This window comes from Crocodylus siamensis, chromosome 12 (genome assembly GCF_052110815.1).
Source record: "Crocodylus siamensis isolate JL-2025a chromosome 12, ASM5211081v1, whole genome shotgun sequence".
Lineage (NCBI taxonomy): Eukaryota > Metazoa > Chordata > Crocodylia > Crocodylidae > Crocodylus > Crocodylus siamensis.
In genome coordinates this window covers 35,752,572-35,776,500 of record NC_143406.1, presented here as the reverse complement: position 1 = coordinate 35,776,500, position 23,929 = coordinate 35,752,572, and the positions used below count along the sequence as shown (strand labels likewise).

Genomic DNA, 23,929 nt, shown 5'->3' with positions numbered 1-23,929 from the left:
TGAAAACAGCTGAAACACAATGAGGGAGAACGGAAGTAGAAATGTCCCGCGTGGTCCCCATATGACAGGTGCGGCCTAGTCGAGAGTAGGACTGGGGGCCTTGGGTTGCTCTGCTACTGGCCTTCTGGGTGACCGTGGTCATTCTCTCCCTCTGTGCTTCTATTTCTTCATCTGTAAGGTGAATTTATCTCCTTTACACTTACTGATATTTATCCCCTTTTTTGGACACCCAAAGGTAGGAGTGTCCAGAAATTCATAATTTCATTTTATGAAAATGTTTGAAGAATTTGGTGGTGTGATTACTTCTTAGTCATTTCTGGAAAGACCAGGTGACCTTTTGAAATTTCTATGAAAGCCCTACTATGAATCCTTGATTTGGAGCAGGGAGTTGAATATGGGTCTCTCTCATTCAAGCTGAGGGCTTGACTATTGGCTACTCAGGGTTAGGTTTTGCTCGTTTTCCCTCTTCCGCTCCAGGATGGTAAGGAATTTTTGTGGAAAATTCTGTACCAGCTCTATTCTGAGTTTACCAAGGAAAGTGATGTATACACGCTAATTGTTATAGTTTAATTAAAAGCTTATCCTCAGCTGCTGGAGATTGCAGTATGCACTATATGCATGAAATGCAGTAGAACAGGTTCATCCTTGCCCGGTGAAACTAAAGGTACAAGCTGCAGCGATCCATAGGGAGCAAAGCAATGAGTAGGCTTGTCTCCCTTGCTGCTGCTATTCAGTTACTTACTACAAAGAACAATCTTTTCCCTTTTTTTTTTTCATTCTGCCTTTCAAAATCAATGTGCATATGATATCCGAAGGCATATAATACATAAAATAACATAGTAGTTCAGCCACCTCCACTTTAAATGTCCCAGGAGATGATGTTTACCATCTTTGCCCATTTACCATAACTAGGTTCCAGGTAAGAGGTCTTATTTAATAGCTTAACTTTTCTTTCCTTTAATTAGTCAAACCTCTATTGGCTATCTGAAAAATTCCTCAGGGTCCAATTGTGCTATTCTTATTACAAAGCATAAATGATGTACTTTGTCCGAAGTTCTGTGCGTTCGAGTGGGGCAGCTAGCAGAGTACAATTCTCTTTGGAAGAGTAGGAGAATCCAGCTCATGGTTCCAGATCCCAAAAGATATTTCAGTAACCAACTTCTATTGACTCCAAGGAAATTAGATACCAAGAGGCATTCATGAATTTGGGCCATACAGTTTAATCCTTGAACAGCTCGTGGATATAAAGATTCAGTCTTCCTTGAGTCCTGCTCTACATATTTAGTTCTTAAATCAGCCCCTGCATCTCCTTAATCATTTCTGTTACTTTATCTTCTTTCCACTATAACCTGAATTTCTCAGCAAGCTTCTTCCCTTCTGGGGTTTTTGATCCAAGTGTCAAGGACATGTGACTTCAAGTTAGCCAGGAAATGCATTTCTTCCTGGGCTGTTTCTTTAGGGAGGCAATTAAATCCAACAAGAACAACTGTTACTCTCCAAAGGAAGCAAGCAAGTGTCATGGGAAGGGAGAAGAAAATAGCTTTGGGGCTGGTAACAGGGAAGTTGTTAACATATATGTGACATGGACCTCAAGAGAAACTGCACAAATGCTATATGCTCAGCAATACTTATGCTATTTTTCTGTCTACAACACTTGATTGGATCTGGGAGATGTGTAGAATCCAAACTATACACTTCCTTTTTCTCTCAGACCTTTTTGTTAATATATCCCAGTCAGTGAATCAGATCTTATTTGCATGTTTAAGGTTTGAGATCCAAGTTACTGGCTGTGTTTACTGTTTACAAGGTAAAGCTTAAACCACTTAACATTAAAATGCAATGGGTTCCACCTGTTTATGTGTAAAAGGACCCATCGCTCAGCCAGATCTTCCAAGTTCAGGCTCTAACAACTAAACAAATGTGTGAAGGCCCCTGAGTGGCCCTGTCTTTTTCCTAGCTGACAACAGGTTGAAGCCCATTCACACACATTCCTTGAGGCAGATGTACGTGCTCGCAAGAGAAGTAAAAAGGTGTCTGATTAGGCTCTGGTAGCCCTAAAAATACCATGGGAAATGAAGTAAGACAAACAAACATCTCCCCAGTAAAAAAAGTACATGTTGTAGCTTAAGGAATATATTCACACTCTTTGTCCAGGCTCTTTCCCTTTGTGGTTGCATTCAAGAGTAAAAAAGTTGGAGGGCCACATGCCCCCTGGAATGAGGGGGTCAAATAGCCCTCCCTTTAGGTGGCCAGTTTGGGAGGGACAATCATAACTCCAGACTTGCTCCTCTCCTACGTATATCTGTTTATTTTAGCCTCAAGCAGTGTTGGAGGTAGCAACAGAAAGAATGACTCGCTCAAAGGTACAAAAGAAATTAGTAGCAGACTGAGAGTATAAATGAGGTTTCCCAGTGTTGTGCTTAGCCCATAGGATTCCTCTGCCTTCCATGCCTGCACCAGTATGAGCTCCTAATGCAAAATGCTAACCAGTTGATGGCCACTTGAGGGTTTGCACCAGTTGTTTCACACAGGTATCTGTTGAAAACTGCATGTAATTACAAGCAATTTGTCTGTTTGCGATTGCTGTTAAACACCTACTATGGCATACATCATCACTTAATTTTCTTCCTTTATCACCTCTGAATGTTTAGAATTAGTCAAAGATAGTTCTAGAGCAAGTTCTTAAGATCATTAAATTGTCTTCGGTAATGTTCAATCCAGTTAACAACAATTCTTAAGAGAAACCTAGAGCAATTCTTTTTCAGCTCCTAAGGATTATTGAAATTAAATAACGGTTCTTCTTATTCAATAGGTATGCTGTGGGAGTGTGTGTGTTCAATAAAGGCATAGGTAATGATAGCCAAAGAAAAATTACTTTGTTTCTCATGGAAAAAATGGGGGAAACTAATCTTCCATTAAATTGTGTACAACCGGGTGCATTTATACATGCATTTGATCCAGGATCAGTTTCCTTGTGAGTAAACTACTCATGAGTAAATGTTCCTGGGCAGGCATCTACACATGCAGGGAAGCAGGAGCAGATTTGTTGTTAAAAATGGCAGCAAACTGTTCCGGCTTCCTGGGGCCCTGCAATGGGCCCCCTCTACCACCAAGAGGAGCTCTAGGCTCCCTCTGGGTGCTAGCCCAGGAGCTGGAAGGGGGTGCTGGGCCAGAAGACAGCTGTCTCCTGGCAGGGGCTGGGACATTGCACCCTGCCCCCAGGGGGCTGCCTGCTGCTGGGATGGGGACAATGTCCCCCTGCCTCAGCAGCAGGGAGCTCCTGGCCCCAGCTTTTCAACAAGTGGCAGGGGACTTGAAAAAAACTGCAGGAGAGGGGCAGCTCCCAGCTCCCTGCTCCATCTGCTTGAGCCAAACAAGGTTGAGAACCACTGATCTATGCTTACCATGCAAAGCTGTGTTAGCAGTGTTGACTTTACTGAATCCAAGGGGGAAATGACAAATACATGGATCCTGGTGGCAAAAGCTTCCTCTTGGAGGTGGTGGAGAGCAGAGGGAAGGAACAAAGGTTCTCAGGAAAGTGATGGTGGAATAAAGTTGATGTCACCTGGTCCGCTAGGCTATGTAAGAATCAAAGAGGCTTTGCATTTCTTTTATTAGTAAGATAAACACTTTTGATAGGATGCAGTGAGTTATAAATTCATCATAGCCTTTCCCTGTTCAACTGATTTGCCTGGGTAACCTGAAAGGTGTTGAGTATTTGGGCTAGAAATATGTACTTTGCTCATCTAATTAAGTCTACCCAGTTGAGTAAAGGAGCTGTTCCTTTCTGCTTAAATTATGTTTGGCCTAATGTTTAATCTTTATTTTTGTGTGTGTGTCCAGTGCAAGGCTATTGAGTATTTCTGGTTCCTGCAGACACTGATGTAGAGCTCCCTCTGAAATAAGCCTACCTCTAATGTTATAATCTGGTGTCAGATGAAACTTTTGCTCAGTGATGCTGTTGAAAGCATGAGTGGATTTAATTATGTGTTTGGGGGCCTGGATAAAATGTACTTGCGTGGGAAAGTTTAGTCTCGTCTTCCAGGATACAAAGCAGGAGCTTTGATGTGCTGAAACTGCTTTACTTTCTTTGGATGCTTTATATAAGAATAGAGGGCCTGACTCTTCTTTCACACCATGGACTTATGCTGGAGTGAAACCGTTGTAAGGGAACGGGGAGTCAGACCCAGAATCTGAGAAACTTACCCCTGTTGTTTGGAAAGAACAACTGATGTAAAGGAGAACGAACAATTAGTGTGCATGCTGTGCTTGTTTATCTGCAGAAACTGGCTGTAGGTGTGCCAGTATGCTGTTGTTTAACAATTAACATAAAGGCAGACAGCAATTAACCACATGCCTTCTAGGAGTGTTACTGCAAGTTATTTGTATTTAACCTCCATGATCCATGAACCATTTTCATTACAGGGTGGAGGAAAAAACCTGCAATATCATATCCCCATCTGATAATTTATTGTATTTCTTTAGCTCAGTAATGACTAATGTTCTTTATATTGGAAGAACATATGAGTCCAGTTGTAAGTATTAAGGACTTAATCCAGTATGCAGGGGAGTCAACAGAAGATCTCTCATTGATTTTGGCGGAGGTTTTGTTTGTGCCCCTGGTAAACAAAATTTTCTCCAGTGTCCTATTGGTGACTAATACTGGCTCTGGATTTGTCACCATGTGCTGACAATGTGATTATGACCTATTGGGTTAATTATAGGCTATCGGTTTTTCAATGTTTCCTTCATGATTTCTTTTTTGTATAGGAACTCATGGAGGAAAAACAATGTTGTTATGGTCCTCATACTTAATGAGAATTAAAGGGGATGCTAATTTATAGTGCACATAGATCATGCACTTGGTCTTCATGGTGTTCACTAATATATTTGGATTTACAAGTTGTGAAGGCTATCATGCAATTGTCCTCATGAAGACTTTTTACAGCTATAGAGGGGAAAGGAAGTTGCTTTATTTATATATCCAAACCGAAGGAAAAGAACCCAAAACAAATCAAAATGAAACCCCACCTCCAAGCACACCTGGGGCATTTTTCTTCAGGAAAATTAGCTATAACATAAAGGATATATATTTCTAAATATATATATATTTTGTAATAATGCCTATTTGGGGCAGAATTAGATACCTCATTAAAAGTAAATGCAACACTGTGGGCAACATCCTGATTCTATATAAAGGTGGATTTGACTTCAAGGATGTTGCTCCGTAATTTTTACCAGAATAATGTGTATCAGAATTTTCTTCCTAATAGAGTAATAAGATGTGTATCAGTTGTTCAGCGTTTGAATGAACACAGCTCTAGTACTAAGATGTGACCCTTATTTTGGGAACAGATGGGGCTGTTGGCTTGGCTGCTGTGTTGTTTGAAAAGGTAGTTAGGAAGAGGGAGGAAATGGTTTATCAGTTTTGCTGAGGATGGTTTTTTGCATAAAAAATATAATTTTTGAAAATTCAAAATGAAATATTAGAAGAAAACCTGATTTTTTTTTTTAATTTTTTTTTTTTAAAGATTTGTTTAAAGGATTTTCTTTAAGAAATGATGGGTTCTGCAATTTAACATTTTTCTTTTTGGACTGAAAATTTTCCATTTTAAGTTAAAAGTCAAATATACTTTCCTGAACTTTCAAAGTGTTTAGTAGAAAATCTATAACTTCCCAGTAGGAACATTTTGAAAGTGGAATTTTCTCATGAAAAATCTCAGTTTTCTGGTTAACTGTAGTTGGAAAAAACTGGTGTGTTTTTAAAATCATGTTCTTATTAAGTCACTTTTTAGGATGTGCTGGTGCTCAGTGAGTATGGTAGGTTTTCGGTATCTTGCTAACGGGTGAAAGCGTACTGTAGGAGTTACTCCATCTTGAAAGAAACTCTGTAAATGAGTGAAATGATGGATATAAACACCCTTTTCCTTTTCAACATTGCTTTAGCATTATTACATAGAAGAGAGGTGAGCGTGTGGATACATTTTGAACGTTGGTGATAACTGGTAGGAAATATTTGAGGCTGTTCTTTCCATAATGCTCTTGAGTAGGTTTTTTTTCCCCACCTCTTGCAATCCTTAGAAATATTGGCTCTGAAGTGTTAGTCCTGGGAAATCTGTAGCCTGACAGAGATTAATTGGAGGATGTGCTCAAATCCTTTCCAGGAGGTCCATTTTCAAAACGGTCCTTTTGCATGGCAGAGGAGTTTGGTACAAAGTATCTGGGAGGTTTCAGTAAGGCAGCACTATTTGCTTTCTGCTGTTCTCTGCATGACCATGATTATATAGATAAACTGGGCCTAATTCTGACTTCAACTTTTATATTGATTAACTGGATTAATTACTGATTTCAGTGGAGTTAATCTTCCTTTGTGTTGGTATAACAGAGTTCAAAGTCAAATCTGTTGTTTCTACTGAGCAGTCATGAATTCAACAAATAAATAACTATTGGCATAGCTACAAGAAATGCGTTTAATGGGTTATTGTACCCGTGCCATGAGGAGCACTGTAACAGAATGTTCCTGCGGAGAGCAGGTTGCACTTGAAATGTAAATCAAATTCAATATCATCAGACTTGTTAGTACAAAGTCTTTGGTGCTGCTTGATAAATAGGCAGCACATGGAGCCTTGACATCTGGCCATTTGGGAATTAATAAAATGTGCCATAAACTCAGTCAGCATTTTAACTGGAAAACATTAAGGAAGGATGTGAAAGGAGTAAATGAATAGTTGTCCTATGTGTACTCCAAGAACGATGCTAGAACCTTGAGTGCCTTTATGTTGTCAGTAATCTCGCCACCCAACCTCAAGGAAAAAGTATGCAGAGAACATAAGTCTCTTTTTCTGCTCCCAAAGCTAATGTATATATGTATTGTTCTCATTTTGCACATAAGGGAGAAGCTTTTCTAAGTATGATCTAAAAAGGCAGCCTGCAGTTAAGGTGTGGTCAATCACCAGGCATGCTACTACACTATATCAACTGAGAGAGAGAGAAGCTGCCTCGGTTGTGTCTTGTGCAACTCCATGGTGTCATGACTTCCTAAAATGGACTTTGCCTGTCTTCACTGGGGGAAGCAGAATCCATTTCCAGAACAGGGCCTGGCCATCACAGATTTTCCCATGTTGTGGGAAGATCACCATAGACTTGGTGTTCTGCTATATTGACTGTTCATAAGCTGCAAACCAGAGCTGCAGACATCAAGGTTTAACTGCAGCCTGTGCCTCTTAATTTGCTGGTAGAAGAGTTTCTGCCCAGCTTGTAAAGGGCTCGATTCTGCTCCGTTGACTTCAGTGGCGTGGGGTAAGTACACAAAGGCCAGAAACACACGTGTATTTGGGAGCTTAAGGAAGCAGAAGACGCCTACTAGGATTTACAAAAGTGCCCCTGTGACCAACGGACCACATTCCCATTGATTCTCTGGCCATTTTATCTGGCTGTTCAAATCGGTTCTGCTTTATGGAAAGGCAACCAAATAAGAACAGCTACATTAGGGTTCTGGGTTCTTTTTCCCAACCCTACCGCTGGTATACAAGTCGAGGGACTATACAATTACTTTCCAGATACTGTGTAATGTGACATGAATAATTTGTTGAAAAATGTTGTGTCCCACTAGAGGGGAGCTAGAGAGGGAGTGTGCTGGGTGAAGTTACTGAGGTCCGTTCTGGCTCGGTACCTCTGGGGCGAGAGAGAGCACAGTGATGGACATGGCTCAGGAACCTGATTAGAACAGTCCTGTGCTCCAGCATGGCGATCCAGGCAGTGTGTTTTCATCATTTAAAAATCCATCAAGCAAAACAACGAGGTGTTAAAAAAATCCCTTGCAGTGAGTGACTGCCAAGCTCTGGGTCAACTGCAAAAATGGCAGAGAATAAGCTTGAGTTCTCCAATTGCGCAAATGGGGTGGACATAATAATTAAATTAATACTAATTGGTGGAAAGTAAGTGCAATGACTGGAATGTCTTTAGTTCTAATATTATCTGGTGCTGCTAGTATCACTGAAGCATTTCATCAGGGCATGTCTGTGTGTATTATTTTGGCAGAGTCCTTTGAAAGGTTATGAGCTACCTAGGTGTTTGGTTGTACTATTTTCATGCCTCTGTATGAAGAAATGTGTTTTGTAAGAAGAGCTCCTCATTGTAGGCAACATAGAATCCTGCTTAAAAATCACTGGTGCAATGTGGTCTTTAGTGTTTGAGTCTGTCAGGCACTGATGGGAGTGGAGGATGCAGCTGTCGAAATGACACTGAGCGTGAAGGGCTGCAAATTGTGTTCAGAGTAAATGAATGCTTGATGAAGAAGTGCACAGAGAAAGGAAGAAAGTCCTGTGCACCTAATAGCAAAGCATAACAACACGGACATCTGCTAATGCTCTCCATACGTACCAACACCATGACCTCCCCCCACAAACCAGTGCTCGATCAAATAGTGGGCTAATGAACGGATCCAGACCAAAGGTCCCCTGTAGCAGTTCCATTAGATTGTCCTTAAATCAGGAAATCAAGCTTTTGTGAGTTTCCTGTCATGCATAATCTACCTAATTAGAGTATATAACCACCCTTTATTAATATGATCTATCTCTGGTTTGCGGTGAACTGTATTTACGCTTCGGTTACTCAGACATTACTGGTTTGATGGCTTGATGGAATTATGTTATCCAGTAATGTTTATGTTCCACAGTATGAAATTCTAATTAAACTGGTGCATTGCAATGTAGATTAAATGAGCACGCCATAATCCTGGATACTTTTCAGCTTTCTGAGTAGATACTATGAAGGGTTTTATTATATCTTTGTATATGATGCTTTTCTAAGCCTGTCCTTGAGTTGTATCCAGTAACCTAGTGGTTAGGGCACTCACCCGAGAGCAGGAGACCCAAGCGCCAATCTCTGCACCAGTGGCTACTTAAGTATTTTTTTTCACAAAGAGGCCTCAACTGAAAGCCCCTTCTCAGGGTAGCCTGTAGTCTTGTGCTCTCTTTTGGGTGGTGGGCAGTGTGGGTTGAAGTACTTGAGGCAAAGGAGTGATTTGAACCCGGAGGCCCTTCATTGGGCTACTAGGTAAAAGGAGGCAACTGCAGCACATCTCCTTGTTTTTGAATGAAGGGCTTAGGAACCTGACTAGGTTAGGGTGCACAGTGATGAATCCTGAGCACAGACTGGCACCTCCATATAGCTTACTAGGCAGTAACATTCCTGAGGGAAGAGGGTTAAGCTCTATCCCTCAAACGTATGCTCCTGGTTGGTTTAGCTGGTTTCCTGCTCAGGGGGCTGGCCTCTGCATATCACAGCTCTCCACATGCATTGCACAGGGCAGGGGTGCCCAAGTGGTGGCCCACGAGCTACGTGCAGCTCACAAAGAGGTAAGATGCAGATCTGGGGCTTGTGCCTGCCTGCTGCTCCCTGCACCAATCTGGCTACCTCTTCTAGGCTCTCTCTCCCCCCGCTGGCTTCTCCTGCCTGCTCTTACCCCAGGGGTGGGGTAGGGCAGCCTAGCCCAACCTGGGGTGTAAGGGGGAGCCTGGGCCTGAACAAACAGTGCAGTAGGGATGGGGAACATGCATAGTGCAGTGGGGAGGGAAGCACCCATATGGGTGTATGTGTACAGTGCAGTCAGTGGGGTGGGGTGGGTGCAAGGTGCAGTTCAGCTGATAGGGGGGCATTGGTGCCCAGTGGCTTGCCCTGGTGCAGCTCCTGGGTGTGCAGCTCCCATTGCTGCAGCCTGCAGGTCTTTTGGCTCCCAGCCACTTAGAAGTGGACAGCCCCGAGATAGGGGACTTAGGTGCCTAGCTCAAGGTTTTGAATTCCAGTAGATGTCAAGGCACCTGAAGAGCTTTTAAGTCCATCTTGTGAGGTGCCTAAGTCACTTAGTTGCATTACATAGTTTTTCCTTGTGACCTGAAAAAATCCCAGATCTAAAATAATGGCAACTAGTATTTGGTAAAAGAGGAGAAATGTACAAATATTGCAGATCCCCAGACCAGAACTGCCTCCCTGCGCTACTAATATGTAGCTGCACTTCCATAAAGGCAAGGAATATATGCAGGAGAGGGAGAAAGGAGTGAAGGGTTACATATCCCAGAAGCACCTACAATGAAAACTCGCTTCACCAACAATTGGTCATTATTTGTGCGATTTGGACAGAAACTACTGAGCAGCCTCTCATTGAGTTGCCTTGATAATATGCTTTCCAAGTTCACATCCATTCAGCAAGAACCCTCCAAAGAGCATCTCATTTGCTTTGCTGCTTCTCTCAGCCACTGGTGCTTCCATTAAAGTCAATCTAGAGCTAGCTTCTAAAGTTAACTATATGCCCTCAGTATGGTTCAGGATCTAGCTGTGCTGTCTCAGAACCAGACTACAGACTACTAATCCCCTCTGATTCTGAACTGTGCATAAGACCACTGGTTCTTTTCCTTCTCAGCTGCCCTCCAACCCCAGTTAGTTCAGGGATGAATGGTTGTCTGACTTTTGTACCAGGACGTTTCTTATCCTGCTTCCCTGGCTCAAGTGTGCCAGCTGGTCCATTAAGAGCTGGAGAGACAGGGTTTCAACCACACCACAGTTCTTGTCTAGTTGCAGGCCCCGCAGCACCTTCACAAAGGCCTCTAATCTCCTCCACCCCATAACGGCCTGGATACATGTACCTGGCAAAAACGGGGCCTGGGGGCTTTCTTTGGCTGGAGTTGGATCTGCGAATGTGGGATCAGAAAGTCACTCAAAGACAATGACAAAACAGCAGAGTGCTCCTGAGTTTTTTGGGGTGTTTTTTTTTGGGGGGGGGTGAGAAAGGGAAGCAGAATTGGGGCCCCTCAGGGCTTGAGGCCAGCTGGGGGGACAGGTTGGGAATAGTGAGCAAGGAGCCCACCCACTCTTTGTTCCTGCTGCGCTCAGGGAAGCAGGATGTCGTGTGCAGTCTTTGTAAATAAAGAGCATTGCCCCAAAGAAGTGCCTGATTTGGGTTGTCTGTTTCTCCTTTACACACACAAGTCTTGGCAAGGCCCTGGCTATTGGCTAACAGCTCAGGGCAAGGGGCAGCATTGCTGTATATAGAGCTTTCTGTAGAGAGAAAAATCAATGCAGCTTATTTAGTTAAAAATAGAAGTGTCTGAAATAGAAATTCCCAGGACAAGGGTGAAATGGACTTGGAGAGGAAGAAGGGTTCAGAAGTCTGGCTATTAGTCTCGGGGTCTTGAAGCCAGGGTTCAATTTGCTGTTGCACCATGTCCTTCCAGTACAACCTTGGGCTAGATAATTGGGGCTAGACTCACAAAGGGTTTCTGGGGTTTTGTGTGTGTGTTGGAGAGGGAGCGGGGGTAGAATTTGCAGTATTGACTTTAGCCACCTACATTTTGTCTTGTAATGTTTTAGGGCACAAATGTGATGATGTTTTAATGCTCAGGACTGGCAATACTGCAGGGTGGGGGATAGCCCTTTCTCTTCACTCCTTGCTCCTTCCCTTGAGCCCATAGATGCCAGGAGTCTTGAGCCTCCCTACCACCACCTGGCAGCTTCCCTCCCCTTTCATACAGCCAGAGCCTGTAGGTGCCTGTGTTGCAGCATAGCTGCACCTATTCTGTCACCCTGCTGTCTCCATTTTGGCAGCCCCCTTTAATCCAGCACCAGGGCTTGTACCCTGCCTCACCAACCTATAGTTATGCTATTGCCTCTGATGTCAATATGGTTAGCATTAGGCCTGTGCAAAGTGGCTAGTATTCATTTTGGATTCGGCCGATTCGGGGGATAGTGATTCAATTCAGTGATTCAAATCACTGCCCTGAATTAATTCGGCTGAATACAAATCTCCAAATTAGCCAGGCCAATCCTCACCAGCCTGGCAGTGGCTGCTTCGCCTGCCCCAGCTCCCACGGGGGCAATACATCTCTCTCTCTACCCCGAATAGCACGCATTGGCTCAACCCCACAACTCACCTCTGTGCTGCAGCTGGCCCTTGTGATTTGGCTGCATGTCAATTTATAGAATTTCACAACTAAATTTAAAGTGCCATTAACCAGGACTATGTGTTGGGGTAGTGCCGTACAAATTATGGGGCTGTATAAACTTGTGCTCGTGTATATACTGCTTCTTCAAGCAGGCTCTACAAAACTAGCAGCCACTCTGATTCCCTCTTGTAAATCTCAACTGGATCCATAGAATTTTATTAAGAGATTTTCTGTGTTTCTTTTTCATTTCCTCCCAAAGTGAACTTTGGCTGTCTATTGTGGTTTCAAAGAACAAAAACTACGATGTGATTTTTTTTTCAAGCCCTAAAAAAAAAATAAAAAAAAAATTGCTATGAACATGTAAAATGCAAATTCTTTAGTTGGTGGCTCAATCTTTTTTGGATTTTATTGGACGAGAACAATGAGTCACCTCCTTTGATAAAGCACACCTCACCTCCGTATGATTAACAAATGCAGTCGGCTGAATCAGACTGCATCTGCCAGTGAGAATAGAGATGCTTGTTTGGAGGACAGTATTAGATTTCATTCCCAGCATGCAGTGTTTATGGTTCGAGAACCAAAGTACAGATTGGAGATTTGTCCCAGGTCAGTGTCTCCTTGACAGCTAGTGCACTGTTGCATACCAAATGTTCCCGCATAAAAAGTTGGACGGCAAAAACAAACAGCATTCCTCTAGAGTAAAAGGCAGGTAATGCTGTTTTGCACCTTCCTAGAATACGCCTTGCAGATTGCCAGCTCAAAACCCAGGGTAAAAAAAAAAACCCCAAGATGACAAGATGATGTATATGGTACAAAACAGCAGAGCCTGAGGTAAAAGGGGAATGGAAGTTATTTTGCAATAGAAAATCAGGACTGGAAAAGGAACAGAATAGAAAGTTGAATATGCTGATTTTATTTATTTATTTATGGGTGATAAAATAAGAATCAGTGCTGTGCAGCAGGTCATTAATGTGAGAATGTGGTCCTATGACTCTGGAGCAACACTTCTTTTGACAGAAGAGAAATGAAAAGAAATCTGTCAAGGGAATAGCAACCATTAACAAATAAGTCAATTGGGGAAAAGTGTGATGCTGTATTATATGACAGAAGTGGGATACATCTAAAAGATAGTGGGATTACACACAGGCTGCAGAAAACAGCTAAATGTATGGCACAGAAATGAGTTGTTCTGGGGGAAAGTCATTACAAAAAAGCAAAGCTTTAGTAATTTAGGCAATCGAAAACTAGCAATTAATTCTAGCTGGAAGAGGCATTTGTCCAGATGTAGAATTGGCTTTATGCTTACCAAACTTTTTTTTTTAATTTCCTTTGGAAGCTGTTTAGTACATTATGTCTATTTAGTCATGCTCTTTGCTGCATCATATAAAAAGCACTGATTTCAGATTCCATGCTGAAATTTAATTTCCAAAAAGTGGTACAATAATGTTACTTATATGTCCTGTCATTGTTAACACTGTATTAGGCTGTTAGTAAATTAAGCAAAAAAATATGAAGAAGGAAATGCACAAAGAATATTTAGGGAATATATATTGGATTTATGGACATGTTTTATTGGTCTGTGCCCTTGCAAGACATCTTATTGGCAAGCATTTGCAAGAGTTCGCACGTCATCTATATGATAAATGTTACAAGTAGCCAAATATCAGGCCAGCCAGTGCTTCTGACTGGTAATTTTAGGAGAGAGCTTTTCTCTTGAGTTTGTGTGTGTATTTTGTATGAAAATTAAATATACAAGCAAATACATCTGTTGTAATAGGCTGTTGAGAGAGGAAGGCACTGGAGCAGGACTTGAAAACCGTGGACCTGGCTTTGCCACAGATCTGCTCTGAAGTCTTTAGGCAGAATAAATAATTTTTCTGTGCTTCCATTCCCCTTTCCCCAGCATTATTTGGGATGGGAACAATACTGCTTTTCTTCCACCCTTTGTCTGTCTTGTCCAATTAGCTCATAAATGCTTCAGAGGAGAAACTGGAGCATGTGTGCTTATACAGTACCACCGCAATGGGGCCATGCTTTCAGATCAGTTCTCTGGGCACCCCCACACAGTACAGTAATAAAGAAATGCTCCGGATTGCCAGGATGTGACTGGACAACTCCAACATTTTATTCTCCATCCACTTTTAAGGGAGGGACAGAATAAATGTAATTCTAGAGTTACATTTCTCCATTTCTCTTTGCTTAGTGGTGTTGCAAAGGCTTTGACACACAGCTAAGTTCTTACTCTCTCTGGTAGAGGGCAGAGGTATCTCCTACAGGATGCATTTTGTTGCAATTTTCTCATGGCATCAGTCAGTATACGCGCATCCCACTGAAAGGATAATAGCAAGTGACTTTTTTAGTATCGTTCTTTTGGAAGATAAATGGACAAAATAGATTTTCAACAAAAAAGAAAACCTAATACAAGACCTGAAAGTTGTTTCCAAATCAGTGACCTATCACTGGAGCAGGGTCAGTATTTCAAGAGAGTTCTTCCCCTGCTTAAAAAATCGGAGAGAGAATGTAATTTAAAGAATAGTTTTTAAAGCAGTAGCTAGGATTTTTTTTTCTGGAAACATCAGGCTCTCACATAGAAATGACTGCCCTTCCCCCAAGGCCTGTCTTTGGGGCCCAGCCAGGCAAATGAATCACTGTAGATTTTAACAGGTTCAAGAGAAGCTGAGTGAAATTGTTTGGTAACCCTGCCATATTTATTGCTGTGTTCGTTATTTATGCAGACAGCAGATGGAATACAGATTTAGGGCGAGACTACAGTAAATAAATGCTGACATGGCCTGGCCAGCTGCGTTAAACATTTTCAGCACTTTATTGCTATCACACCAGTATGCTGATTTTTGTTAATAGCATGAGTTGAAATGCTTGGATATTGATGTTAAATGCAGCACCCAGTGCAAAGTTCCTGTTTTCAGTTAAAGCTGTGGATATGGAACCAGATGGTGCCATAGTCCTGTGTGGCAAAGTAAGTGGGAACTCCAGTACTGGGGTCAGAGGGGATCTACATGGCAGTATCCAGCTGTGGTAGCTGGAGAAGACAGATGCAACAAATTCCTTCCCAGACAGCATAACTCTGGCGGGATATCTGATACACGGCGCTCTGCCTGGATTCCTCTGGGACTGGTGGAATTATAGGTCTCCCCTGTTCTTCTAAAGCTTGTCTAGTCTGCAGTAAGCCCCGATGAGTAATCTTTAGGCTAAATTTGTTCCACTGCATTTACAATTTAAGACCTTGCCTGGTGGTTCCAACCTGTGCAAAGTTCCTATTGTCTACGGGCATGCTTTTAGCAATGAAATCCCTAGTAGTGTGCACTGCCTATGGATGAATTTAGGCTGGAAGAAGACTCTTGGGTGTTAGAGGAGTGACATTTTGAAATGGTTTCTGAAGTGGCGGGGGAGAGAACTGGAATTACTTCAAGACTGAATTGGAGAAGCTTATGGAAGACATGGTGTGAGAGGACGGCGCTATCTGTTTCAGCAGTGTGTCTGGAGTTGTGTTTGTGGTCCCCTGGTTGGAGAATAAAGGTGGGTCTCTTGTAGTGTGGGAGACGTCTTCAGGATTTTTGCTGGTTGCTAATTGGGGTCATAACAATAACCAAGTTTCTCATAAGACATATGTAGCTGTGATGTGGAGTGGGAAGACTCGGAAGGGATCCACAGTTGACATTAGGTTGAAAAACCTCAGCTAGAATAATGTTCTGCACCTGTAGCAGGCTGGCCATAGAGAACTTCATTCTCTAGATGGGTCGTCTTTGCTTTAGGAAACTGAAGATGAAGAATGTATAGGTTCAGCTGGGATGTGGGATAGATTTTTTTCAGGTGCCCTGTGCTCACAGTCAGGATTAGAGTTTTGAATGAGCTCAGCTAATATTATTTAGCCCCCTAAGAACCAGATTTTCAAGATGATGCTTTAAAAATTCTATACCTTTGTAATGTCATAACTTTGGCCACAGGTTTCTCAAGCCCCGAGGTTGTTAATAGCTTTCTCCACACTAATGGATAAACAGATACTGTTGTAGGGTTACTGTCTTCTAATAACTTGGTGAACGTGTTATCTTGTTACATTGCTTCTGTTTCCAGCTGGCTCCAGGCTAAATTATCTCCCTTGCTTAAGCTACTCTAATAATTTCAGTTGAAGGGTTCCCTGGCCAGATCTACATTTCTAGGTTTTTTTTGTAAAGCCCCTGAATGTCTGGGGGCTGAGGTTTCATAGGGGATAAAAAGTTATGCACGCAAATCCCTTTGACATGTAATTAGAATTGGGTACAACTGGGTACTGTACCTAGTTCCTTTAGGGTCCTTTGGAAATCTAGTGAAGACAAATTTAACTCTCCATGGACTCTTAAAAAATATTGTATAGCTTTGTTCCTTTTATGGTCTGCCCACACTATATATTTAAACACAAAAAACAGGAAAGCCACCACCACACAGATGACTGAATACTGCTTGCATAGAGCATACTGCTGTCCTTTTTCTCCGGCTCTACAATACAGCTTATAGCATGCTACTGATCCACACTAAGATGATAATGATCCTCCTTCTCTTTATGCTTCAAAAAGGAGAAGTTATGAACTAATGGCAATGCTTAGGAGTAGGGAGGCAAATGTTATAGTACATTTTTAGTAGAACTTTCACACCTACTGTGAGTAAAGTAAGGACCAAGGAGGAAAGATTTTTCTTTATACTGCTGATAATGCATCAACACTGAACTGGCAGAAAATGCATTTCACACATCAGTCTTGGCCAAAAGAGAGCTTTAATAGTGGAATCGGGGAGAATACATTGAGTGAGCGTTGCTATAAATGTATAAAAGTATTGCAGAATGCATTTAACAATGATATAGCTTTTTGACACGAGTTAAATAAGAACTCTCTGCCTCAGGTATAGGATTTTTTATCATATTTAACTTCCTGTCTGTCAATATTTAATGGTATTGTCTGCCTTATTAGTGTGTACAAATAACTTTAGGGGGAATACATGTTATGCATATCAACTTATAGGAAGTGAACAGCCATTATTCCATAATTAAGAGCATAAGAGATACCACAGTGTTGAGAGGACAGGCCATCTAGTCCAGTATCCTGTATCTCCCAGTGGCACAGAACAGGTGCTAAAGGGAAAAAGTATTTATGTAGGGTCTATACAGATTAACCTCTCCCTTGCCCCCTCTTTCTTTACAGCTTCCAGCATTTGGAGGTGTAGGAAGTCCCAGTTATGTGCTTGCAGCCTTAGTTTTATGTTTACTGCTTCCACTGGTGGACCTATGCTGCATGGCTTTGTCTAATCCTCTTTTGCACCCAGCTGAATTGTTGGCTCCTACCACATCTTGCAGTGACTTCCATAAATCAGTTCATTTAAACTTGCCTTCTTCATAATTCCCTTGTGTATCCCCTAGTTCAATTACTATGAGGTATAGTAAGTCCCTATTTGCTTTCTCCATGCCATTCATAATTTATCTTCTGCATGCCATTTATAACCTTTATCACATCCCCCTCAATTGTCTTTTCAGCTTAGAGAAAAATCCTAGCCTTCTTAGTCTCTCCTCATACACAAGCCTCTCCATACCCCTCATCATCCTTTATTGCCTTCCCTGTACCTTTTCTTGCTCTACTATATATTTTTGGAGATGGGAGAAGCAGAGCTGCACATGGTATTTAAGGTGAAGGTGTGCCATTCGCTTATACAGTGGCATAGTGACATTATATGTTTTGGTTTTCAACCCTCTTCCTAATAATTCCTAACATTTCATGTGCCGTTTTGACCGCTCCTGAACACTGGCCTCATGTTTTTGGAGAACTACCCACAATTTATGCGTGGGTAGTTTTGGTTGCGCCAATGGAAGTGGTGATCTTGTCCTTAGAAGTTAAGTAAGGTGGGCCAGTTCTTGAATGGATGACCTTCCATTAGTGTTCTGGGGGCTGCTGGAAGTGGTGGTGATCATTCAGTAGGGGTCACTTTTATTTCCCGTTCCCTGGTAAAGCCAATTACATGGTACAGTTCTGTTTAGCACTGTGCAGCTGGAGGTGTCATGTTTCAAATGAGACACAAAGCAGAGGTCTTAATCGGTCATACTCATTAGATATCCCATGGCACTCTTAACAAGAATAAGAACATTAACCCTCGTGGCCTGGCCCCATTCCAAATGGACTAATTACATTCTGCCAATAGACCAGTACATTCTTCCTGAAGATTCAGCAGGAGTTTTTCTTTGCTTCCTCTCTCAAGCACTACTATAGAGTGGTTGATGGCAGAAGGGACTGTTTAGAACCTCAGAAAATCAGGTCACTTCTATTTAGGAGCATAGGCCTAGATTTAGAAGACAAATAACACACACAGGCTTCAAAACACTGACCCCAAGTCCTAAGTAAATCCACACTGTCAAATCTGATTCATATTCTTTTGCAACGTTCCTTTATTAATCATAAACCTCTTAAAATCTGTTTAAACCCATTACTTACAGCAAATAAAAATACTTTGGACAAAGAGGGAACAGATGGTGCTGAACACTGGAGATTTGTTTGAAATATATTTTCAGTTCACAGCCTGGAACTTGTCTTTAGCTGTAAATGAATTCAAGTTTTACTTGTGAGTTTTGTGGTGCTAATGTTGCGTAACTCCATATTTCCTTTATATTGGCCTTTTCCCTGATCAGTATAACTATTTGTTTTATGTTCCATGCATCCTCACCAAAGGAATGTTATTTGCATGTTTTTTGGAAAGAAAATGGCATTGAATTCAGGGGTTTCCCTTGAGGCTATATAGTCCTTGTATTGCAGTTTACAGGAGCTTTGCCATTAACTTGAATTGGAGCGAGTGTGCCCTTGTGGACTAACTGGCAGCCCTCTGCATGGATGCACTTGCACAATTCCCGTTGATTTCACATTTGCAATTCAGAGCAGATTTTGGGTCGCTGCCTTAAATCTCTATATATTCAATCACATCTCTATATATTTTGCTTTTCAGTATTGCTTTTTGCAAGACAAGCTCTTGTACCCTGTGGTGTCTGATCTACCTCCACTGCCCTCTCAGCTCAAGACATATTCGGGAAAGCTCTAGTTTTAAGCAGGCTTTCTTTTCTTTTTTCAAGCGGACACCCCTGGAGATTAATACTCTCTCTCTTACTTAGGATTCTCTATTCCTTCCAGCACATCATCTGGTTTTTATTGTTAGCATCCCGCTTCCAGCTGAAACCCAATATGGTGCTAAATAAAAATCATACAGCTGCTGTCATGTAGACACTGTGCTCTCATCTGAACCATGGACATGCTTCCTGTCAGATAGCATCATCGCAAAATGACTGATAAAAGATTGCAGGAAGAAACTGCTAGGCCAGACCTTATGTCGGGGATGGGAAATTATTTTGGCTGAAGGGCCACTTCAGTGAGCTGTTGTGGGGTGGGGACTGACCTGGCCCAGGTTGGTGGCTCTGGGGTGGCTGCTGACCTGGCCCGGCATGGGGTGGGGAGGGCGGGAAATTGATTCTATCTGGCCTGGGCCCGTCCACCCTGCACCCACTGCCAAGGGACCTAGGTGGAGCAGGAGGGTAGGGCTGCGGATGGGTAGGAAGCGGGGCTAGTGCCTGGGGCAGAGCTGCACATCCCTGCGATGGGTGCCAGTTCCATGGGCAGGGACATGCAAGGAATGGATTGTGGCGTTGCCTGGGCCCTCTGGCTCTGTGCTATCACTGCTTTGTGATCCTGGCCACAGCCCTGACCACCTGGTCCCTGCTTGCCCGTTGCACTCTCAGATGTCACTCTCTGCCCCGCCAAGTGCATCCTGCCTCTGGGGGTCCCAGGCTGGTCTCCAAGGGCCCTAGGAGCCACTCCAGCCACTCCACCCACTCAGTCTGGTGCCCCCGGCAGTGGGTGTTGGGAGGATGGGCTGGGGTGTCCAGGCAGCAGGTCTGGTGCAGGTGGCAGCCAAACTGCTTCCTGGCAGCCCCCACCATTGTTGTTCAGTCTGGCTGCCATGCTGCCCCCACCCCACCGCATCCCTGGGGATGATGGGACCAGCTGCACATGCCACAGCCCAGGTTGCCCCCCACCCCCATGCCTGGGCTGGGCTGGGTGGGGATAAGGGACCTGCTGTGGGCCGCATAAATCCCTTGGTGGGCTGGATCTAGCCCGCAGGCTGTATTTTGCCCACCTCAACCTTATATCTAGCTCAAGTGATATGATATTGGAAAGAAGGATTGGCTGTCTATTAAGAAAGCATTTACAGAACAGGTTAACCTGTTCCTTACAAGTGGTGCTAGTGAAAAACTTGGTTATTTGTTAAAACAATGGTGGACCTAATCCCACTTTCCTTCTGATGTTTTTAATATTTGTAGTGAATCAGCAAGAAGTTTGAATGATTATCAATTGATGCATTCTTGATGATCTTTCTGCTTAGACCATTTAGCATACATGTTTATGCTATAGTGTTTTACTCTCTAGTTGGATGAGTAGAGAGTAGCAAGTGAGAGAGAGTGAAACGGCAAATAGTGGAAAAAGCTCCATGGTATGAATTTTCAGCTAAATAATCACCAAGATGAAAATTTGAGGGACTTATAATTTCTCATGAATACTCAGTGATGCACTTATTCCAAACAGGGTTTCATTAAATAGGAAATATATGACAGATTTCCATTTTTCATCAAGTGCTACCAAAAAGAGATTTTTTTTTTAAAACCAACCCCCACCAAACAAACAAATAAAAAGCAAGAACAACACTTTGAATTTTAAAGCTTGTATGATGAAGTAAATTATAATCACTGTCCTATTCCTTTGCTTCATGTTCCTCCAGCAAAAGGAGAGAAAAAATTAAAAAGTAAGCAAATATGTCTTTTTCTTATCTGTTTCTTCTCAATTGTTTATTTTCCCTCCCTTTACTTCATTGGATAGAAATAAAAATGAGAGAAGGTGGGGAGGGGAGACCTTGAATAGTCAAAACAAAATGCTTGAAACTAAAAAGGGTCTTTCATGTGGGGAAAAAAAGTAATTTGGATTTTTCATTAAAAGGGGAAAATTCTAATAATGAAATGTTTAAAATATATTTTAACTGTGCTTCTGCCTCTCCCCTGACAAATTTCAGCCACATTTCTCAATCACGCTCTCTTGAAATATAGTGGAATTAATTTAGTGTTTTTAGTTCTGAAAATGCATCTGAATAAAATGTAAAAGTATCTGGTGCTCTGTGTTATGGAAATATGGTTTGAAGTGTCTTGTGGTTTTTTCTGAACATCTGGAAGACTTTGGAAAGGATGCCGTTCCTCTTGTGAGGATTCTGAACAGCTTTGGCAGGTCTTTCATTGCTTTACTAGGTTTATGTTCTAGATTTAAGCCAGTGAATCTTTTAGGCCCAGGTTGTTAAAGCTATTTTGGTCTCTCAGCAGAAGGTAGGTACTTGGTTACCTTTGTATATCTGGCCTTTATTTACATAAGTAGCACAACTGAAGTCAATCCTCCCATGATTTCATTTGTTTCACAATCTAGCCCTTAGATGCTAATTGTAGTTCTTTTTGAGACTGGTTATGATTCAGATTATGTGCCTAGCTACATGAATTGGAAAGCCCTTTTATAACCCAACTTCAAAGGATGCTCCAGCTTTACATGTTTTACAGAATGATCCTCCTCATTCTATTCAGATGAGAACCACTCCTTCTACAATGTTTGAATTGCCACTTCAAAGCCTTAATATGCTTCTCTCTAAAAATGAGCAAGAAATAGTAAACTGTCAGCTTTGAGAACCAAGAAAGAGTCTGACCGCCTTTTTAGGGCAGGTGGTATGTGCCCCATGTGGATGAGCTGGAGTTAACTCCACTCTTCATATCCTTACAGTGCAGCCACAGAGAAGGTGACCAGAGCAATGTACATGCAGAAATGTGGTGAACGGGAATAACACAGCTGAAAAGGTAAAGCAAGATCAGCTTCACACCACGTTCCTTTCCAGTACCCGTATAATCATTATGCCATACACAAGCAGAGAGCCACACAGGAATTTGACACTCCCTGACACTACAGGCGGCTTTCTGCCTTTCCCGTATAGCTTTGTTTTACAGAGGTATAATGTTAGAGTGTAATTTTCACCTTCATTCTTCCTGTGAGATTTGATCTTTATTTTAATTCTGTTCACATGTGAATTCAATGCATTTAAAGATTTCAGTAAAATAATTGCAAGGGGCCTGATTTTCGGATCTGTGCGTCTAAATCCCACCTAGTTCCCATTGGATGTGGGTGTGTGAGTTCGCAAATGTGTCTCTGAGACTCCAGAATCTGCACCTGGTAATTTCAGATACTAGGCAACTTGGACTGAAACTGTGCGTGTGTTTAACAGACGGTCTCTTTCTTCACCTGAACTCTATTCAGAGACTCAGTTGAGCTGACCATTAAAGAATTGTTGCAGAAAACCAACCACGTGCCTCCCCCAGAGAGGTTCAGCCTGCATCAGGAAGACTACAAAGCTGGGTTCAGGGTTGAATCTGGGATTCCCCGAAGGGTGGTTGGCTGAGGTAAGGGAGGCAGGTGAAGGCAAAGTACATAGGAAAGGAGGAAGAATTCTCAGAGAGATGCAGCCGTCTGAGTCTAAAAATATGCCACTGTCAGATTTGTAGCTCTTACCATAGACTTCCTTATTTAGAAGTAGATCCTCAGTGAAGTAGTTGGTTTGATTAGTCCTTCTAGCCTAAATTTTCATAAAGTTTGCAACATGCATGTAAGATTTGTTATAGGTTCATTCTTGTTCACAAAATACTTATGTGAATACCTCATTTCACTGGAATCCCTGTCTTTTCTGCTTTCTAAAATAATTTCCCACTGGTTCTTTTGGGCTAGATACAGACATTCAAAAAGCCCGAGGCGGCATTGATTGAAGTTATGCAGCTTTCTGTAAGCGGCATAGTTTAGATCCATAGCAAGCAGAACACGCATTCACCCTTTGCGGGGTGGGGGGTGAGATCTTAGTCTGGGTTCTCGCATTTTTAAACCAGTTTGTGCGTGCCTAACATCTGTTCTTACAGGTATAGACTGGTTTCCAATCACTTATATCAGTAAAAGTGTAATGTCTCTACCTAGCCTTGGAGATTTTGACCCAAGTGAGATATTTTGAGTCCACACACTAGAGCAGGGGTGGCAAGTGTGGCACAAGTAGCCTTGGTATGTGGCACACAGTAGACCAGGTAGGGAACAGGCACCACAGAGGCAGATAAGGCAGGGAGTAGAAAGCAGAGCAACAGACAGGGAGGGGAGCACAGGGCAAGAAGCAGAAAGCAGAAGAGCAGATTGGGCAGGGAAAGGGACAAGAGTAGCACTTGGGGAGGATGTAGGCCTAATTTGTGGTATGTCTGCCAGAAAGATTGGCCCCCATTGCTCCTAGGGAGTGATACTTTCATGTCCTGCACTGTATGTGTACAGGCACACTGTACTGTGCTGTAACGTCAGGAATTCCGGTTTTCTCTGATGAAAAAAAAATTGCAAATTCTCTGATACAAAATCCCAAATCTGTGATTAAAATGAAACGTCACTATGTATGTAGGTATCAGCTGAACACAATGCTTTACTGATATATTTACTATTTTTAAGCAATTTGGAAGCCTACTAGTTCTTCAGTCACTATAATATAATAAATCTAAACACCTATACATTTTGGTGTTTTGATTTCTGAGGTTCTTTACCATGGAAAATCAGAGCTCCCCTTGCTCCCTTCACTCACCAGGATGCAGGTCCAGACCCCTCGCTACCCACACCCCTGTGGGCCAGCTGGTGCCCCTCACTCCCCATCCACTGTTCCCCGGTCCCTGCTGGTCCCCCTCACTGCCCACCCATGGCCTTCTGGCCCTACTGGTGCCCTTGCCTCCCACCCACAGCCTCCTGCCCTCCCAGCCCTGCCAGAGGTGGCCCCCAGATATGGGGCCAGGGACCCATATCCTCAGCCTCCTGCAGTAGCTCTGGTTTCCACCTAAAGGAAGTGATGGCTGCTGCAGCCTGAGCAGGGAGCAGAGC

The 23,929-nt window shown here is 42.6% G+C and overlaps 1 long non-coding RNA gene across 1 annotated transcript in view; it reads left to right on the top strand.

The window, feature by feature from the left end:
• LOC149854895 (uncharacterized) overlaps positions 1 to 23,929 on the top strand; it is a 123,601-nt gene that overhangs the window by 46,817 nt on the left and 52,855 nt on the right. Inside the window, exon 3 of the long non-coding RNA XR_016438685.1 lies at positions 21,770 to 21,843. This is a non-coding gene — a long non-coding RNA (uncharacterized LOC149854895). The remainder of the gene's footprint in view (positions 1 to 21,769; positions 21,844 to 23,929) is intronic.